Raw genomic sequence first — 8,584 nt, forward strand, 5'->3', positions numbered from 1 at the left:
GTTGTCGCTGTGAGTAGCGCGCCAGGGACCACGCACGGGCGGCAGTCCCGGCACATCATCGTCTTGCATGAAGGGTGCGCCGGGGGTTGCGCATGCACGGCAACCCCGGCACGTCGTCGCGGTCCTCGCGAGAGTCGTCATTGCTGGGTAGTGTACCGGGGTCGATGGATAGATGGTGCGTGGAGCAAGGATGGATGTATGCGCCGTGGATGGCCAGCTTGTAAGTTGTGTGCGTGCCTCCTCAGGGCATCTCCAGCCGTTGACCCTCCCAGGACGCATACAAATCGCCCTTTGGGGGCGAGCCGGCGATACACTCGGCGCTGGGGGTGGTTTTGCGCCCAGTCGTTACCCCCAGGCGTCGAAATTGGCCCACTTTGTAGCCCAATTTCGGCGAATAAACGACCCATATGGGCGATAATAGGCCCATATTCGGCGTGGTTTCGCCGTGTCTCGGCGTTCAATTATCAACACAATTATTCCTTATCACATATTTTATCACAGAAAAATCAAATACTTCAACAAAATACTACAACAACAAATAGTTCAATATAAATTATATACTTCAACAAATAAAAACTCGTATTTCATCACGCGGCGTCTCCCTTGAGCCTCCATAGGTGCTCAATCAGATCTTTCTGCAGTTGATGATGCACCTGTGGGTCTCGGATCTCCTGACGCATACTGAAATAGGCAGTCCAAGTTGCCGGTAGCCGGTGATCAACTTCGGCTAGAGGACCCTGCCTGTAGTATGGTTCAGTGTCAAACACTGGGTCTTCTTGCTCGCTCTCGATGATCATGTTGTGCAAGATGACACAACAAGTCATGATCTCCCACATTTGATCTTTCGACCAGGTCTGAGCGGGGTACCGAACAACAGCGAATCGAGATTGGAGCACACCAAATGCCCGCTCGACATCCTTCCTGCAAGCCTCCTGAAGCTTCGCCAACCAGGCGTTCTTGCCTCCTGCCACAGGGTTTGAGATCGTCTTCACAAATGTCGACCATCTCGGATAGATGCCGTCAGCTAGATAGTACCCTTTGTTGTATTGGTGCCCATTGATCTCGAAGTTCACCGGAGGAGAATGGCCCTCAACGAGCTTGGCAAAAACAGGAGAGTACTGCAGCACGTTGATGTCATTGTGAGTTCCTGGCATACCAAAGAAGGAGTGCCAAATCCAGAGGTCCTGTGTGGCTACCGCCTCAAGCACCACACTGCAACCGCCTTTGGCGCCTTTGTACATCCCCTGCCAACCAAATGGGCAGTTCTTCCATTGCCAATGCATGCAGTCGATGCTTCCAAGCATCCCAGGAAATCATCTTGCTGCATTCTGGGCTAGGATCCGAGCAGTGTCTTCCGCATTGGGTGTTCTCAAGTATTGTGGCCCAAACACTGCCACCACTGCCCGACAGAACTTGTAGAAACACTCTATGCTGGTGGACTCGGTCATGCGCCCATAGTCGTCGAGTGAATCACTGGGAGCTCCATATGCAAGCATCCTCATCGCTGTCGTGCACTTCTGGAGGGAGGTGAATCCAAGAGCGCTAGTGCAATCCATCTTGCATTTGAAGTAGTTGTCGAACTCCTGAATGGAATTCACAATCCTGAGGAAGAGTTTTCGGCTCATCCGATAACGTTGCCGAAATGTTCTCTCGCCATGAAGTGGAGCATCGGCGAAGTAGTCGGAGTAGAGCATGCAGTAGCCTTGCAGACGATGCCGGTTCTTTGCTTTCACCCGCCCCGGCGCCGAGCCACCTCGACGTGGCTTTTCATTGCTCGCCAGCAGCTGGGCGAGGGCGGCGAGCACCATCAGATGCTCTTCTTCCTGGACGTCGGCCGCGGCTTCCTCCTCCAGCAGCGCGTCGAGCTCTTCCTCCTCATCCGAGTCCATCGCCGAGACAGTCAAAACACCGAACACCTTGCGCTGGGTGGGCGTGTACCCGCCGTTAAACGCGTCTCCGCGGCCGGAAACGGCGGCCGGAAACGCCCAGTTGCTGCAGGAGGGACTGCCGTGGCGAAGCACTGCTATTTTCCGGCGGGGAATGGCTATCTAGCGGAGTAGGCCGGCGGCCGTCGCCGGGATATAGCTAGTGGTGGCCGAGGGCGCGGGGGGTGCGAGCGAGTCGGGGGAAGAAAACCTTGACTTTTCCCCTGTTGGTGTGGGCCAGGCGTGCTTTTTCCTAGCGCCGGAGCCCCCAACGGCTCCCCAGCGCGCCGGGTTCGGCCTGTGACCGCCAGGCAGAAAAAAGGTCCGAACTGGCGATTTTTGGCATTCTGGGGGCGCGACTGGGCTGTTTTTTCGGCGCCGGCGCCAAAAAAGTGGCCTGGAGAGGGGCCTGTTGGGGGCGCGGCTGGAGATGCCCTCAGATGGATGTGGATGTGGTGGGTATATATAGGGAGATGAAGAAGGGTAGGGCGCTGCGCCAGCCGCCGTCACCGTTCCGATATTTCTGGATGAGATATGGGTGTAGCGCTGTTTAAGATAAACGCGTCATAGCTTCAGCCCCTCGTCCAAGCTGATGGCTCGATCGGTTGCAACAGCTTAGGCTGTACGCATTACTTTCCCGTGGAGTCGTTTAAATCTGCCTTCTGTTAGAATTCATGTTTATTTCCACATTGTAATCCCAACTCTATTCTATCTCTCTCCCTCTCGTAGGTATTTAGGAGTCCTCGTTACAACCGAATCTTTGCGATCGGTTTCCTCTTCTTGTAAGCCACGGCAGGGCTGTTCTGCCTCGTTCAATATAAACCAACACGGCTCCTCATCAAGGAGTAGGAACGCTTTCAATCTTACATGGTAATCAGAGCTACCTCTTCCCTACACATCTAGCCACAAAAATCAAACCAGAAGCACGTCGGCGTCGCCCTCATGTCGTCGTCAACAGGAGTTGCCCTCAACCTCGGTGCGCCTCCATCAGAGAAACTGGCGAGAGGAAACTTCATCCTCTAGAGAGCGCAAGTACTCCCAGCCCTGCGAGGTGCGCAGGTGAGTGGGCTATTGGACAACTCCGACGCTGCCCCACCAAGATGGTGGAGATCACAAGGCGGACAAAACTTCGGCCATGGAGCCGAACCCGCTGTATGGGCCATGGATCGCCAAAGATCAACAGGTCCTCTCATACTTACTCAACTCTATGACACCAGAAATCCTTGGACAGGTTGTCGGGAAGGAATCAACCTTCGAGCTATGGACGACGGTAACAACTCTCTTCGCCTCTCAGTCCCAATCCAGGATCACAAACCTAAGAATTGCAATCACCACAACCAAGAAGGGCTCCATGTCAAGCTCTGTCTTCATGGCGAAGATGAAGAACCTCGCAGATGAGTTGGCCGCTGCTGGCCGCCCGGTGCCAGATCCAGAGATGGTTGACTATATTCTTGCAGGCCTTGATCGCGATTATGATCTAGTAGTTGCGGCAATAGGAGCTGTCAAGAACCAGATCATGCCAGATGACCTCTTCGCTCAAATCTCCGCTTTTGATCAAAGGATGGAGATGTTAGGTGACTCATCATCAGGGAGTTTCCACACATCTGCAAACGCGGCGTATAGAGGCCGTGGACAGACCCGCGAGAGATCCTATCGTGGGCGAGGAGGAAGGGGGCGCGGCCGTGGTGATCGTCAGCCCTCTCCTGCAGGTAGCGGCGGCGGAAACAGAGGGCGCCCTCGACAACACCAGCAACAAGGGCGTGAACAACAGCAACAGTGTGACTATCCTGAATGCCAGATTTGTCTCAAACATCATCCAAGGGGTGCACGCACATGCTGGTGGCGCTATGAGGATAACGATCAAGAGGAGAAGGGGGCACATGCTGTCTCCTACGGTGTGGATACCAATTGGTATGCTGACACCGGAGCTACAAACCACATTACCGGAGAGCTTGACAAGCTGACCATGCGGGAGAGATACAATGGAGGCGACCAAATCCACATGGCGAGTGGTTCTGGTATGGAAATCTTACATATTGGTAGTTCAATTTTAAAAACCCCGTAAAAAATTTACACTTGAAAAAAATCTTACATGTTCCTGAAACATCAAAAAACCTTGTTTCTGTTCATCGATTCACTCTTGACAACAATGTTCTTATAGAGTTTTATCCTTTCTTTTTCTTGGTAAAGGACCTAGCCACGAGGAGAATCATTCTTAGAGGATGGTGCGTGGGAGGTCTCTATCCACTCATATCATCATCATCATCATCATCATCATGGTCCAATAAACAAGCATATGTCGTCACTAAGCCATCTTCAGCAAAGTGGCATAGTCGCTTAGGTCATCCATCTTCAGTTATTTTTAGATATGTTCTTAGCAAAAATAAACTCTCATATGAGTCTAGTGTTGAGTCAGTTTGTGATCCGTGCAAACACGCCAAAAGTCATCAGTTACCTTATCCTATTTCTACTAGTGTGTCTACCACTCCATTGCAACTTATTTTTTCAGATGTATGGGGGCCAGCCCCTACTTCAGTTGGTAGATTTTCCTATTATGTAAGCTTCATTGATGATTATAGTCCTATGCAAACTCGCATTTCGTTCAAAAAAATGTGTTTTCTTAGGCTATAGCCCTATGCACAAGGGGGTTAAATGTCTAGATGTTCCCATTGGTAGGGTTTACATATCCAGAAATGTTGTCTTCGATGAATCTGTGTTTCCTTTTGCATCTCTTCATCCCAATGCCAGTGCTCTTCTTCGAAAGGAAATTCTCCTTCTTCCATCACATCTTCGAAACTTTGATCACGGGGGAGACAATTGTACTAACCAATATGATGAAAATCCTGCTAGTCCTACCTCTACTGTTATGCCCGTGCAGGTTCCTGAAGAAAACGGCATTCAAAATGGTCAAAATCATGAAAATATAGCTCAAGATGCTGTGTTATTTCATGCTCCAGAAGAAGACGAGCCTGCCGCTGATCCCGATGATGATATGGCGGCGCCTGGCACTCCTGCGCGGTTGTAGGCCTCGGATCAGGCGCACAGATCCTTCTTGGATCGCTTCCAAGACGGCAGCGGCCCAGATTCCTGGGAAGGCCACTCCCACGCGGACGCGTCACCCGACAGCGGGCCCAGCGGGACCAGCCACACGGTCGGCTCCTCCTCGCGCCCCGCGCACATGTAGCCTGGCAGCGGATCTTCTGTGCCCGCAAGCCCTGTGGTTTCCCGGGCGTCCAGTGGAAAGGGGGCCACACCAAGGTCCACTGGATCTTCTGCGGGTCTGTCCGGTGGATCTTCTACGGGACCAGCAGATTCAGTAGCAAGAGGCGGATCTTCTGTGCCAATGGATCCTGTTCCTGTACACATGCAACAAGAAGCTCCTTTGCGAGTTATGACCAGGTTACAAAAAGGTATACGTAATTCCAAAATACAAACTGATGGTACTATACGGTATGGTATGCTATGTATTTCAGAGGAACCAACACTGAATGATGCACTTGGGGACCCTAAATGGAAGAAAGCAATGGATGAGGAATATTCTGCACTTATGAGGAACAAAACTTGGCATCTTGTGCCTGATCAGAGAGGTAAAAATATTATTGATTGCAAGTGAGTGTATAGAATTAAAAAGAAAGCAGATGTCTCCATTGACAGATATAAGGCACGTCTAGTTGCAAAGGGCTTTAAACAAGGGCCATTTGCATTCCTGTCCCTAACTCGAATCACCTACTCAGATTTGCCCCTAACTTCGAAGCCTGCTCAAATTTGCCCCTCCGCCGTTAAGTGACCTTACAAAAATGCCCTTCCGTTCCGTTTCCGTCCGGTCAAAGGGGTTTGACCGTCTATGAGATGTTTGTTTGACATTTTTACCCCTGAAAAAAATAAAACAGAAATTAAAGAGAAGAAAGAGATTGCTTACCTTTTGGCCCAAGTTCAATGTGCACTTTGGCCCATGTGCATAGCGCCAGGCCCACCCATCTCCCCCAGTCATCGTCTTCCTCAGCTCATCGACTACACGCGCTGGCGCGCGCCACCGTCGCCGCTGTTCGACAGCTTCCCGTCGTAGTAGCTCGGGTAGGGCTACTTAACGCGCCTGCAGGCCCCTAACAACCCTAGCTAACTTTCCCTCCCTTCCCCCGCTCGCTCTCCTCCCCCGCGACCGGATCGACCGTCTTCCTCATCTATGGATCGCCGGAGCACCATCGTCGATTCACCAGCCCTGTGCTGCTAAACCACAAATTAATGTCTCAGTCATGTTCGTGGTGCCCTAAGATGTCGCCCAGTCCCCTAAACCACTGGATCCATGGCCGCCTTTCGAGTCCGTCGAGCACCGCCATAGGCCGCCGCCTAGCTCGTCGCTGCGGCTGATTCCGACCACCCCTGCACGCTCTGTTGGTACCACTGGACGCGCCTCAGCGCACTTGTCCAAACTATACTCTCCGCCAACAAGTTGGTCGCCGGAGTTCTAGCTTCGTCCATCGTCACCGTGGCTTTGGTCAATGGAGCTCGCCGCCAGTCCAGGGCGCAGTCTAGGGAGAGGGAGGGAGAGGAAGGGAGGAAGGGAGTGGGAGGATAGAATGGAGGGAGGGCTGCAGCGTGTGGGGATCTGGTGCCGACGACGCACATCCAGGGCTGTCGGCGCTTGCCGGAGATGAGACAGAGAAGTCGTGAGGTAGGGGAGAGAGGTGGGAGGGATTTTTTTATTTCTCTATTTTGTTTGGGGCCCACAAGTAAGTGTGTCAGAGAGAGGGTGAGAGAAAGAGTTTTTCCTTTTTATTTATGTTTTGACTGGGTCCCACATGTAAGTGGCACATGGAGGCAGGGGCAAAATGTCCAATAAACGCCCAGTAGACGGTCAAACCCCTTTGACTAGACAGAAACGGAACGGAAGGGCATTTCTGTAAGGGAACCTAATGGCGGAGGGGCATTTTTGAGCAGGCTTTCGAATTAGGGGCAAATGTGAGTAGTGGGTTCGAGTTAGGGACACAGATGTAAAAGACCCTTTAAACAACGCTATGGCATAGACTATGAAGATACTTTTAGTATGGTTGTAAAAGCTGCAACTATAAGACTTGTGTTAGCTATTGCTGTGTCCAGGGGATGGAGCTTGAGACAGCTAGATGTACATAACGCGTTTTTACATGGTGTTCTAGAAGAGGAAGTGTTCATGAGACAACCACCAGGATATGAGAGTAAGAAAACACCATATTATGTGTGCAAGCTTGACAAAGCACTCTATGGCTTGAAACAAGCACCTAGAGCATGGTACTCCAGATTGAGCTCACAATTGAAATGTCTTGGTTTTATTGCTTCCAAAGCCGATACATCTCTGTTCATTTATAACAAGGGAAAAGTAGTTATCTTTGTTCTCATATATGTGGATGATATCATAGTTGCAAGTTCATCACAAAGTGCTACCAATGCTCTTCTGCATGATTTGAGCTCAGAGTTTGCCTTGAAAGATCTAGGTGATTTGCACTTCTTTCTAGGCATTGAAGTTAAGAAGACTCAAGATGGCATAATACTAAAACAAGAGAAATATGTTACTGAGCTTCTATCTCGTATGGGGATTAAAAACTGCAAGCCTGTACCTACACCATTGTCCTCCTTAGAGAAACTTTCAGCATATGAAGGTGAGCCACTTCATGAGGAAGATAGCACAAAGTATAGAAGTACTGTTGGAGCATTACATTACTCGACTCTTAATCGCCCAGATATCTCATTTGCTGTTAACAAAGTTTGTCAATATCTGCATGCACCCACTACTGCACATTGGACAGCTGTTAAAAGAATTGTAAGATATGTCAAACATACTATGGAAGTAGGACTGCATTTCAGACGCTCTAATTCTACTCTTGTGAGTGCATTCTCCGATGCTGATTGGGCAGGTTGCAGTGATGATAGAAAATCAACTGGAGGCTTTGCAATGTTTTTTGGTCCTAACCTTGTTTCTTGGAGTGCTAGGAAACAAGCCAGTGTATCAAGGTCAAGTACAGAGCCTGAGTATAAATCCTTAGCTAATGCCACTGCAGAAATCATTTGGATTTAGTCACTACTGGATGAAATGGGGGTCAAGCAGAATCGCATCTCATGCTTATGGTGTGATAATTTGGGAGCAACATACTTGTCTGCAAACCCAGTGTTTCATGCAAGAACCAAGCATATAGAGATTGATTTTCACTTTGTGCGTGAAAGGGTTGCAGCAAAGAAACTTGAGATACGGTTCATCCCTTTCAAAGATCAAGTGGCTGATGGGTTCACCAAGGCACTACCGGCAAAACCATTTGAAGAGTTCAAGAGGAATCTAAACATAGAATAGTTGAGATTAATGGAGGGTATTAGAATTCATGTTTATTTCCACATTGTAAGCCCAACTCTATTCTATCTCTCTCCTTCTCGTAGCTGTTTAGGAGTCCTCGTTACAACCGAATCCTTGCGATCGGTTTCCTCTTCTTGTAAGCCACGGCAGGGCTGTTCTGCCTCGTTCAATATAAACCAACGCGGCTCCTCATCGAGGAGTAGGAACGCTTCCAATCTTACACCTTCGACGATTTATCTCTTGTGCTTGTGGAGTCTGTAGTCGGTACAAACATTCTGACCGACCGACAGGGCCTCGCCGGCTGGCCAGTTATCTATACGTATTGGTATACATATACACG

The sequence above is a fragment of the Triticum dicoccoides genome, chromosome 1B (genome assembly GCF_002162155.2).
Source record: "Triticum dicoccoides isolate Atlit2015 ecotype Zavitan chromosome 1B, WEW_v2.0, whole genome shotgun sequence".
Classification (NCBI taxonomy): domain Eukaryota; kingdom Viridiplantae; phylum Streptophyta; class Magnoliopsida; order Poales; family Poaceae; genus Triticum; species Triticum dicoccoides.